The 12,755-nt window shown below is 36.6% G+C and overlaps 1 long non-coding RNA gene across 4 annotated transcripts in view; it reads right to left on the bottom strand.

The window, feature by feature from the left end:
• Nucleotides 1-2,449: 2,449 nt before the first annotated feature.
• Nucleotides 2,450-12,755, bottom strand: part of LOC122231455 — a 125,350-nt gene continuing 115,044 nt past the window's right edge. For 3 of the 4 annotated variants that reach the window (XR_006208706.1, XR_006208708.1, XR_006208707.1), the window contains exons 4-5: nt 6,614-6,845; nt 2,450-2,606 (exon numbers count right to left, since the gene is read on the bottom strand). This is a non-coding gene — a long non-coding RNA (uncharacterized LOC122231455). The remainder of the gene's footprint in view (nt 2,607-6,613; nt 6,846-12,755) is intronic. The other variant, XR_006208709.1, reaches the window with a different exon arrangement.

Here is a 12,755-nt window from a genome sequence, read left to right as displayed (position 1 = left end):
TTCCAATGTGTATATAAACCACGATTTCTTTATCCATTCATCAGTTGATGGACATTTAGGTTCTCTTGCACTGTTAGTGGGAAGGCAAACTGGTGCAGCCACTCTGGAAAGCAGTGTGGAGGTTCCTCAAAACATTAAAAATAGATCCACCCTATGACCCAGCAATAGCACTGCTATGAATTTACCCAAGGGATAAAGGAGTGCTGATGCATAGGGACACTTGTACCCCAATGTTTATAGCAGCACTTTCAACAATAGCAAACTGTGGAAAGAGCCTAAATGGCACCTTCATTTGGATCACAGTCTCCGTTCAACCCCTTGGAGTAAGAAGCTGTTTTGAACTCACCGCAATTCTGACTGTGCCCTCCAAGCTGCTCTGGGGCATTATTTCTTATTTTCCCCATCTGGGGTCACATAAACAGGAAACACCCCTTGAGGTGCACCTGCTGTCAATTTACCTCTACCTCTCAAGTGGCTCCTCCCTCAAGACAAGAAAGGCATTAGATAAGCATTCATAACAGTGCCAGGGATACAGCAGTGATTCCACTGAATTGAGGTTTTCAGAATGAGTTTTTTTTTTTCCCCTAATGTCATCAATTTTGTAATGGAAGACAATGCAGGGCTATTACTTGATGTAAAAAATTCACTTCATATATTTTGTGACCTACACCTGTATCTTTTGCCTTCTTCAAAATATCCTACAAAATTTAATTTTATTCTATAACATTCTTCTATGAATATGGACCTAGTTGCATTTATTATCAAATATGCCTAGCTTACAATTAGTGAAGAATCTACTTACAGAGCTTACAGTTTTTACCACTTTCAGTCAATACTACAAACCTGCAATTTCTTATTTCACCATTTCATTGGCTCCCATAGGAGACATTGATAAGAAAGAAAAGAAAAGAAAAGAAAAGAAAAGAAAAGAAAAGAAAAGAAAAGAAAAGAAAGAAAGAAAGAAAGAAAGAAAGAAAGAAAGAAAGAAAGAAAGAAAGAAAGAAAGAAAGAAAGAAAGAAAGAAAGAAATTAAATTTGCAGGAGAAGTCCTTTCCCAAACATATTCTAACACTCGGCTCTCTGTTGACAGCATGTGTGGCACGGGGGATATGGAGGGAGCTAAATGTCCCAGTGCTATACTCTGCCTGACTCTAACTTTATACTGTGATGACTTTCTCTCCACAGTTCACCTCTACTCACCAAAAACATATTATTACATTTCAAAAGTTTCCACCTATACAAAGACTTGACTCTCCTTTCTCCATACAGTTCCATAGTTGTTCTAGTCAGTATTTCTGGAAATGTTCTGATTTGCATTAATACGGTGCTCATTTTGTACCACTGTTCCAAGTCATTTATTCATAATAACTACTTTAATCCTTACAACAATTCAATCTGGAAGATACTATTAGTACCCCACTTTATAGATGAGGAAACTGAGGTTCAGAGAAGCTAAGTAACTTATCCAAGATCATACAGTTAGAAAAGACGAAGAATCAGGATTAAACCCAAACTAATTCTAAAATCTATACTCTTAATTATAGTACACTTGCAGACATAGCTACCCAGAGTAGCAAGACAGGTAAGAAGTAGCCTCTGCATCAAAGAGGTTACTTTATGGTGTGGAGACAGACACACAAATGGACTATTTCACCATAAAGTGCTATGAGGGAAGTATATTCTGGCAACTATGGCAACACAGAGGAGGAACACTGAGAGCAAGCTTAGAAGTTAGAGCAGATAAGTCTCACAGAATGAGTTCAGAAATTTTAATGAGATGGAGAAAGACATTCCACTTAAAGAGAACAGCATATGTAAGGACATGAAGACATGAAGCTGAATGGCATGAGTATTCATTAATTTATTCAAAAGAATTTTTTTTTTTTTACCTTTGGCTATATGCTAAGCACTGTGCTGTGTGGAGTTCTGGAAGGGATAGGTAGAAAAGGAAGAAGAAAGTACCACAAGAAGGTTACTATTACTGGTGTATAAAAACTAAAATGTAGGCAGGGTCAGTTCATGGAGGATCTCATGTGCAGTGCTAAACAGCTTAGACTTGAGCCAACATGAATTGGGAAAATGAAAAGCTTTGAAAGAGGGAATGAGAACATGGTTAATATTTTCATATCCAATGTCAAGAAGCGATCTCTTATTTCCTACACCTTTACAGTACTTTGTACTTCTCATATTATTTATCATGTATTCTTATAATTAAAACTGGATCTATACTAAATACCTCTTAGATCGCAAGCTTCTAATGGTCAACAAACTTGAATGCTGAATCTTTGGATCCTCCATAATGCTCAGAAGAGACTGCACTTTGTGTCCAGCTGTGTGCAGTAAGTGCTTGTTAAATTCAGTTGAACTGCCTCTATTCCTACACTTGTTTCCAACTTATCCCAGTCACCTCCCATCTCCTCTTAACAGGCTGAACACAGGCACACAGTGCTAACATGAGAAATACTTTTTATTTGCAGCAGGATAAGCAAGATTCCCTGGATAACAGGTATCAGACAGCATGGACCCAGACTTCCAGAATGGGAGACTCCCAAGAACACATTCTCCCCTTATCCAAGCACTGCCTTCTTAAGAGCCTGGATCATACCCTGTCAAACAAGAATTGGACAGAAGGATGAAAATACAATTCTTCGAGATCTCTGTTAATTTAAGGTCTATGAAGAAAATGTCAGATATACTGGAGCCAGAACACGTATACACTTAATTGCCTTGCTGTTACCTCAGTATAGAATTACTTTTTCATTTTTATTTTTTGTTAATTTTTTAAAACTATTCAAGCAATTCACTCTTTATCTTTCTACTAAAAAAAACAACCAAAGGTAGGTAACACAAAATAACACCTAGATATAAGGTGTCCATCTCCTGGGTCACTCCATTTCAGTATAAGGTTATTTTCTTATAGAAGTCAAGAGAACTTCTTTGGAGAAGTTCTTTTTCTACCCTCCCTCACTAGTGAGGTAAGTTTACTCTATATATGAAGCATCACCTTTTCTTGGTGAATTTTCCTGAGCTTTTGACTGAGATGACTGCATTCATTCATAAAGTAACCTGAACACTCCTTAAAAGGACATTAACAAGTATTCCCACAACACCTTCAGTTCACTTCAACAGACATTTAATGAAGTGCAACACTCCGTCCTTAGGGGCCTTGAGCATCACTCAACTTACTATTATTGACACATCTATCACAGGATACAAGAACGTTGTGGAAATGAATAGATGAATTACTGCTATTTATACACCACTGATACCATAAAACAGAAATATAATTTTAGCCTTCACAAGATGAAAAGTAAATTTGTATGATGGAGGAACTGATTGGATTTTATCTCCCTGGTTTTCATCATAAGTGCTTTTCCATCCAGATTACATCAAGTGACCTTGATGTCCACTGTCCTAGCACTTTATACCTTTCATTCTATTATAGGAATTATTTTACTTTTATTGGTCATGGTCATGACAATGACCTTTCCCTCTCTCTCTTTTTTCTTTTTATTTATTTTTTCTCATCATCATATGCCAATAAGTCAGCCAGGGGTAACGTTCAAGATAGCTAACAATTGATCTGGCACAAGCATTAATCAATTGGAATGAATGCTTCCTGGGTTACCACACTGCTGGGTTCCAGCTGAAAATTATCTGAGCACCTGGCACAGGGTGGAGAACATAGCAAGTAATCAGTAAATAATTGCTAAATGAATAGATTAAAGGATGAGTTAACTAACATACTAGATCAGACCTATCTTTGATCCAGTTTCAAATCATTCATTACTTTAATGCTTTCATTCTATTCAATCAACCAATCACTTTACTGAATTGCTTCAAAGTAGGCACTTGGTTGTTTAGGGTAACAGGAAAAAAGGGAATAGAAGGTTAAACAGAAATTGTCCGTTTCGTCAAGATCTCTCTAGTATGAGATATAAGATGTCTTCATAAATAATGATAGAACAAAGTAGAATAAAAAGTAGTGGTGGTTTACTTTTGGGGACCACTGAGATTCAAAACTAGATTCACTGAATTACAAAGGCCATGTATAAAAACATGGGCTTTAGAATCCCATAGACCTGGGTTTGAATCTCAGCTCCACCATTTCCTGTTGAGCAGGTAACATTGGGAATGCCATTAAACCATTTTTAGTCACAGTTCCCTCATCTTTAAAACAGAGTGTTAAGACTTCCTTTTAAGATCATGTGTTGAGTTTTAAATATGACAATATTGTAACATATTTAGCACAATGCCTGGTAGTATCTCATGTTGCAATACTGGAATTATGGTGGTCAGCAAAGTGTATTCTTTAAAGGAAAATGAAGTTATTAGCTTTTAAAAAATCATGCTAGGTAGGAGCAAAGGCTTAGGAATCAGACAGACCCAGAGAGAGTTATACCATGACTTACTAGATGTATGGCTTGGAGCATTATATTTAACATATTTAAACCTCCAGTTTGCTCATCTGTACATCAGAGCTACATAAGGCATACAGTATTGTGGAATGGATTCAAATGAAAGAAAGGTTAACATGTAGCAAATGCTTAAAATGTGACCTAAACATGGGGACTCATAAAGGGCCTGAGGTAGAGGTGATAAACTTCTCACTTTCTATTTTAAAACTGACATCCAGATTTATGAGAACATGCTTTCTGCCAACATTTTCTTTTATTAAGGTATTTGATTGGATGATTGATTCCACTAGGAAACTTGAGCTGAATGAAATGCTTTCTAGAGGTTGCCTATCCAAAAAACCTGGACCTGAAAAGGGATGTTTGGAGAAGCTAACAATAGTGTTTTTGCAATAGTTGTACCCTGGTCCCCAGAGCAGGTAGTTTATATTCCTACATGATGGGCCTCTGAGGCTTGAGGAAAGACTTTTCTCCAGCTGACCTATGGTAGGTATTTATGACTGTACATTCCTTTCCCTTTGGCCTTTCCCTGAAACCCTGGATCTTCTGTAACAGGCAATCTACTACTATATTATTAGGAACAACTCAGCACAGGGCAGACCCGTGCCCGCATCAAGATAAGGAAGCTGGAGAGATGGAATAGTCACAGTGAGAAGGAGTTTCAAGTCCCGCCACTTCTCGGCAATATTATCATGGACAAATTAACCCTCCTTTACTTTGATGTAAAGATGTGAAATGACAATGTGCATGTATATCAGTCTAACACCTTTCACTATATATTTATAAATATAAATGAAATTATGCACAAAATACACACATAGGCTTTCCACCCTACCTCAAGATGTCACTATTGCTCATTTGTTGCTGTTTACAATTTGACCTGGGGGATGTCTGTGTGGCTCAGTTATTAAGTGTCTGACTGGGTCAGGTCATGATCTCACAGTTCATGAGTTTGAGTCCCACACCAGGTGAGCTCAAGCTCCACTTGGGGTGAACATAAGACCCAAGTAAGCCCTACTTCTTTCTCTTTCTCTCTCTCTCTCACTCCGCCCCCCCCCCCCCCCCGCCCCTTGTGGGATTCTCTCTCTCTGGCCCTCACTCTCACTCTCTCTGATACATAGATAAAATTTGACCTTTTTACATTGGGCCATAGTTTATATTTATTTGCTGTGTATTTGTATATTTATTTCTTTTGTTGTTTTTAAAACATTGTTAATTCCATCATGAAACATTTTAACTCCACATTGCCCATGAAGTGTGAAAGCAGTATTAAAGTTTACTTTTTCACAAATATATATGCTTGGTTATGTGAACAGTGTCACTTCAGAATTAAAAGAAATGGATGTGTGAAGAGCTCTTTCCCTTCTCTTTGTCTGAATTTCTTACTGCTGACTAATGATACTGTTAACCCCTCCCATGTTTTTCAGTGATTGATGGCCAAATCGGCCCGGTTTAATCTACTGTCCTAAAATATTTGATTCCTCTTTTTTCAATTGACATATACCTATTTAGGTATATAGTTCTACGACTTTTGTTAAACCTTTAAATTCACATAACCAGTGTCATAAAATTGAGATAGAGAACACTGTTCTCATTTTAAAAGTTCTCTCCTATTTCTTTGTGATCCATACCCTGTCCCAAACTCTAGTCCCTGGCAACCCGATATGATTTCTATCCCTAAGGTTTTTCCTTTTCTATAATGTTATAGAATCATGTAAGATGTAGTATTCGAGTCTGACTTCTTTCATATAGCAAAATACATTTGAAACATCCATGTTGTCACATGTAACACTAGTTTGTTCATTTATACTGCAGAAAAGTATTCCATAGTATGGAGCCTGTTTATCCATTATTTAGCTGATGGACATTTGGGCTGTTTCCAGTTTTTGATGATTTATAAAGCTATGAAAAATATTTGTGTTCAGATGTGTGAAGATACATTTTTCATTTTTTAGAGAAATGCCCAAGAATGAAATTGCTGAGTTATATGGTAAATTTTCATTTAACTTGATAAGAAACTGCCAAACTGTTTTCCACAGTGGCTATACCATTTTGCATTCCCATCAGTAGTGTGATGCATTCTGATTACTTCACATCTTAATCAGTATTTAATATTGTCACTTGTGATTTATTTTAAGTCATTCTAATAGATATTTAGTGTCATCTCCTTAGGGTTTTAATTATCTTTTACATTTTACCTCAAAATATTTCAAATTTTGATACATTTCTCTGTAGATATGATGTCTGAATTTATTTCCAAATGACATCAGTGTTGTAAAAATTGTGGGGGATTTAATACGTTCCCTCTTCCAGTGATGTACATTACTGCTTCCATCTCGATAACCAAACTCTGTGTTCTGCTTTCTTTATGCCATTATGGTTTTTGCCCACTAGATGGCAACTGCTCAACTCTCTGGAACAGCTCTGTAGCTAAAAGAAGAAAATTGTTGTATAATAAAAGGATAAAAAGTTAGGCTATGAATTGTAAAGTGCTTTACTTCTTGATTGCAAAAAAAAAAAAAAAAACTGGAAGGAAGGAAGGGAGGGAGGGAATGACAACATTCCATTGACTGCCAAGTTAGAACTCATCATAACCTCATGTTGTGTGCTTCCCAAATAATTTCAATCTAAGTTTGTAACTACCAAATATGGATGGAACACAGCATATAAAAATACAAAATAAAGTGTATTTTTAACATGATAAATTAGTGGATATGGGAAGCAAATACCTTGTAGCACACATCATTCTGAAACTTGATCTAATTTCATCACACAGTATATACTTTCTAAGAATATCCTATGAAATATGGATATTTGTAAGTTTTCAGATACCAAACTGATATATTTTCTAGATTAGCTGTAGGTAAACTAAGAATTTAGTTTCTCTTTTTGTCACTGTTATTTTAGCACAATATAGGTCAGATCCCTTCTGTAAGGTTATTGCATTCATTCATATTAATCAAGCATTTATCTAGTTCCTATTATGGCCCTAACTTTGTGCTAGGTGTCAGGAATAGTTAGAGGAATAAGACTTAAAAGATGGTGGTGGTGGTGATGGTGATGATAATGATAGCAACTGTCCTTTAGTATTAGGACTTTTTAAAAGACATTTATAAATGTCATCTTACTTAACCCTTATTGCCATAGGCTTATGAGAGATCATGGTCTCTATTTTTTTACAGATGTGGAGACTGAGGCTCTGTGCCAACTAAGGTAACTACGGTTTTGACAAAAATGATTTCAAGGTGTATCTAGGTTAAGAGTAAGCTAGAGATGTCATTCAAGCATCAGTCTTTGAAGCTCTGTGACACAGAAGCAAATCAATTATTTCCTAGTTGGACAACTTCCAGCAGCTTAGAACTCTAAGCCTACCCTCACGACTTCTACAGCAATCACAGAGCAAAGGTAGTGGAGGGGAGGGTCTAAGCCAGAGACTGGATGGAGGACAGAACTAGAATGCAAGCACCTGTAGGAGTCAAGATGAAGCCAAGTCATTGGGCTCCATCCATGCCAAAAGATGATGCTGGGAATATCACCAGCTGCAATCTCTAGCTATGGATATCAGTATGATTCCTAGAAATGAAGACAAGAAATACTTCTATGGATACCAGTAAAGCCTCCAGAGATCACAGACACTCACATGTGGTTCAGATGCTCACTCCCATTACTATGAGGATATATAAATTTTCTCCCACCCCCACCGAAATATCATCCTCAGAGGGATTATGAGTGAAAGAAAATTTTTTGAAAGGAAAAAAATATAATTTGAATTCATGTTTATCGCAAATGATAAGGTTTTAAAAACATCACCACACACATTTAAGTTCTTAACATTTGGGGAGCCAAAGAAAGCTTTGAGGATCTGTTATTAAAGTTATGAACATTCACTCCCACTAACTTCCCCACCACACATACAAGTATTTTTTTTATATTTTTGCATCTATCTCTGTAGTGTTTAGACAATAATTGAGGCTCACTCACCAACTCTCTGAAGATCCATAGGTCCCAGGTTAAGAAATTGGAATAGTGTAAATCATACTAAAACTTGAGTTTTGACTCAGTCATTTGTCATCCATGTAACCTTGGCTAAATCATCTCTTCTCTCTGAATTTCAGTTTTCTTACTGTATTTGTTTAATGACTACTAAATGGAGGGATGGGATAGGGATGGCTATATAATTTTTTTAACATTTCTTGTATACAAGTTTTTATACCAAGTTCTACAATATATGAATATATTTATAGTCCTTTGTGTTCCTATATAATTAGTTCAGATCTGTAACCAATAGCTTCTAATTGTCACCTTAGGAGTCTCCATTTTTCTCCATTCTACCAGCATCATCAGAACTCTGAGGCAGTCCTCATCGTCACATATGAGGAGCTGCAGTAGCATTCTGTTATCTTGCTGTTTCAACCATTAATTGTTCCTATGCATGAAGTACACCATTCTTAACCAACTGCTTCTCATAATTATCATGCTGAAAACTCTACTAAGGCTCTCAACCCATAAGATAGCACATTTAAAACTTAATGGTAAAAATATTTTTAAATCAATTTGTTTTACTTTGCTTAATAAATCTTGCCTCCTCAGCTTCATTCATCTAAATCTTACAACTAAGAGGAAACTCTCATAGAAGGAAAGATAGTGATGATTGTAGTCCTTGACTCAACCACTTACTAGGTGTTTTCATCTCCAATGAAAAACACTTCTTCTATCAGGGCCTTAATTTTCTCAATTCTTTTTTTTTATTATTATTAATGTTTATTTATTTTTTAGAGAGAGCATGAGTGGGGGAAGGTAGGGGGGTAGAGAGAGAGAGGAGACACAGAATCCAAAGCAGCCTCCAGGCTCTGAGCCGTCAGCACAGAGCCTGACACAGGAGATCATGACCTGGGCCAAAGTCAGATGCTTAACCAGCTGAGCCACCCAAGCGCCCCAATTTTTTCAACTCTTAAATGAAGTAATTGGGCTAGACCATTTCTAAGATCCCTCAAAGCTCTGATCTTATCTGGCTCCATGACACTAGACCCCTTAAATGCTGTGTTCATTCAACTATGAATCCTTGTCCCTTCTGTGCTCTCTTTCTCCAGTATTCTTTCTACCAAAGTAAAAATTTTGTGTTCTCCAAGGTTCAATTTAGGTACTTCAAAATCCATGAAATTTTTCAAATTCCTGAGCCTGTGAGATGGGTTCCCTTGTTTGAGTTTTCATGTCATCTAACTTCTGCACTAATCAATCAGAGCATCTTATACTGGCATAGTAGTAGTTTTTTAATATTCATTCTCAAACTTAGCAAAGCTAAGTGATCAGCCCAAAATTCATCAGCTCTAAGACAACTGACCTAGGGCTAGAATTGAAATCTGAATTTGATTGTACAATTTTCCTTCCCTATGTATTCAACATGTCACATTATCATCTGTATCTTTAAGTTTCACATATACAGATAAGACTTAATTCAATAAACACATATTAAGCCCACACTTTGTACAATCTGTTTAGGTACATTCTATGGCTAGGATGGATGGGTAACAAGTCGAGTTTTCTGCCATAGACTTTCTTCATTCTTTTGTATCCTGGAAAATGTTTTTTTATTTAAAATTTATTTTTTAGAGAGAGTGTGTATGTGAGCAAGGGATAGAGGCAGAGGGAGAAAGAGAGTGAGGAGCTCCAGGCTCAGCACAGAGCCTGATGAGGGGCTCAATTCCACAACCCTGGGATTATGACCTAAGCCAAAATCAAGAGTTGGACACATGTTCAACATTCTGAGCCACCCAGGCATTCCTGTATCCTGGCAAATTTTAAAGCACATATTAAAGTACAATATTATTGAGTATGGAAAATAAGAACATTGACTGTGGAGTCAGAAGAACCTAAATTCTCTTCCTGCTTTCCTTCCTTCTTCCCACCCTTCCTCCCTCCCTTTTACATTTTTAAGGAAAATGTAAATTGTATTAAAAGAAGAGAACATGGTATTATATACCACCAATATACTTCCAACTTCAACAATGACTCCCTCGTAACCAAAATTACTAGATCTACACTCCTAACCACTCTCTCAGATTGGAGGCAAAATCAGGCATCATTTCACTTTATTTATGAACATTTTGGCAAGAAGACTTAAATATAAGACCTCTTTGTTTTGTATTTAAAAACATTTTTTAATGTTCATTCATTTTTGAGAGAGAGAAAGAGAGAGAGACAGTGAGCAAGCGAGCACTATTTGGGGACGGGCAGTGAGAGAGGGAGACACAGAATCTGAAGCAAGTTCCAGGCTCCTAGCTGTCAGCACTGAGCCTGACGTGGGGCTTGAACTCAAACTGGGAGATCATGACCTGAGCCAATGGCAGACGCTTAACCAAGTGAGCCACCAAGATGCCCCAAGAACTCTTTCTTTTTAACATGACTGTAGTACCAACAAAAGTTCTAATACCATCAAATAACTTCAGGATTCAAATTTTCCTAATTGTCTGATGGCTTATACATGTTTGCTCAAATTAGGATTCAAAACAAGTTTGCACCTACATTCCATGTCTCTTAAGTATCTTCTAATCTTCGGCAACTCTCTCTCCCCCAACTTCTTGCAATTTATTTGGTGGGGAAGAAAACAACAGGTTATCCTGTAGAGGTTTCTCCAGTCTGGATTTTTTTAAATAATTTTTTTTTATGTTTTATTTATTTTTGACACAAACAGAGGTTGTGAGACAGGCAGAGAGAGGAAGACAGAGGATCTGAAGCAGGTTCTGTGTAGACTTCAGAAAGCCTGATGAAGGGCTTGAACTCATGAACCATGAGCCAAAGTCAGATGCTTAACTGACTGAGCCACTCAGACACCTCTGGATTTCCTTGATTGTAATGTCTCCTGCTTTTTTCCCCTATGAAATGAGAATTGAACCTAGAGACTTCGTTTTACTCAAGTCTACATTTTGAGCAAGACCACTTTACATGTGCTGAGGTGTATTTCCATCAGAAGTCATATGATATCTGTTGAGGTAGAATATTGCTCTAAAGAGACATTTCCTTTCAACTATTTGCTGACTTAAAATTCAGTTTATATAGAACACGGTGTTTCTTTTACTTTATTTACCAGTTTTCAGAGTGATGAATGGATTTCCTAAGCATCCCTCCCCAAAGCTGATAATGAGGTAATTTTTAAACAATATTATTCTGAAATCATGGATTTCAACATATTTACTATGTGTTAATTCATTCCAATTAGTATCCTTGTCAGTACTCAGATTGTCTTTTTGTCCTATAGAAGCTTCTTCAAGTAGGCTTCTGACATATGACACTTCATATCTTTCCAGAGAGTTTACTTGCTTTTTGACACAAGATGTTCCAAGGTTCATATTTCCTACCTCAGACTTAGAATCAGTTTTGTCTTTAAAAAAAAAAAAAGTTTTTTCAAGAAGCTCTGGCTTAAAAAAAAACAGAAATGGTACTTAGAAACCACACTCAAGGTACTAGGTGTGTTCACAGCTGTTTAGCTCTCATTGCCCTTTTGAACGGTTACAACTAGAAAATACTGTTTTTAAGGCAAAATACATGAATGACTTATTCTAAACTTATAATTCAATTTCTACTTACTCAATATTAAAAGAACCTGGGTTCTTATCCCAACATTACCCGTCACATGTAGAACAAATAATATAATGTGTAACAATTTTCAATCCTCAATTCTGTGCCTGAAAAATGAGATTAATACAAACATCCTTATACTGAGTATTCAAAAAAAAGTGGTATTTGGTTTATTCAATCACATAGCAAATACTGAAATACCACATACTAATTGCACATATATGGGGCTCACCATTTGAATTTTTTATATGCAGAAGTGAAAAATAAAAGCCAGAAAATTCCTAACTCCATACTAGAACATTCCGTAAGTTACTGATTAAATACAGTGAGAAAGGTCCACTATAAAGTATAGGAAAATTGCTGGATTAATCACAAACTTCTAAAGTAGAACACTGAACTCCCTTTACTCTGTTATTCCTTCCTTCCAATCACATAAACATTATCTTGCCAAATAAAACATCAACTCTAATGTCAGGCACTCTTCATGTGGGATCCAAATGAAGATCTACTGAGCCAGAGACAATTACCTCTGAAGCATTCCTCCCTTGGACCTGGGCTGTATTAACCAAATATTTCCATTTCAGCAGCAAAAGTAAAGAGTCATAGAAAATCCTCAAAAGAACTGCAGCCACAGAGTTAACTGGCATTATAAATCTCTCTGGGACACCACTTCCCTATGTTCAGAAATGTAGGCAAAGCTCCCCTCTTTGTTCAGACCTTCCCTTAATTAGGGCTCAGGGAGCTTGGAAAATTCTCTGAAGTAAG

This window comes from Panthera tigris, chromosome D1 (genome assembly GCF_018350195.1).
Source record: "Panthera tigris isolate Pti1 chromosome D1, P.tigris_Pti1_mat1.1, whole genome shotgun sequence".
NCBI lineage: Eukaryota > Metazoa > Chordata > Mammalia > Carnivora > Felidae > Panthera > Panthera tigris.
This window is presented reverse-complemented; position numbering and strand designations above follow the sequence as displayed.